Below are 329 nucleotides of genomic sequence, written 5' to 3'. Positions count from 1 at the left end.
TGGAACAATTTGAACATCAGTAAGAATAATAACTGTAATGGATTAAAATGTATCAAATGTGTTTAGAATCACAAATTTCTAATGACACATTAAATTAGTCACCTGTAGAAGACATTAGGATATCACTTTATTATCATGAAAATTGATTGGAAAAGAATCCAACATTTATCCTGCCTTCTTTTTCTTTTTTACACAATTTATTTTTTTTAACATATGCAATTATTTTCCATCATTTACAATACAGTAGTTACAATGATACTCCAAACAGAAAAGCAAAGTAAAAAGTCAAAACCCCCACTTCTATTTCATGTAATTAGACTTATACAGAA

Source organism: Suricata suricatta, chromosome 7 (assembly GCF_006229205.1).
Source record: "Suricata suricatta isolate VVHF042 chromosome 7, meerkat_22Aug2017_6uvM2_HiC, whole genome shotgun sequence".
NCBI classification, from domain to species: Eukaryota; Metazoa; Chordata; class Mammalia; order Carnivora; family Herpestidae; genus Suricata; species Suricata suricatta.
Note: the sequence above shows the minus strand (reverse complement) of the source record.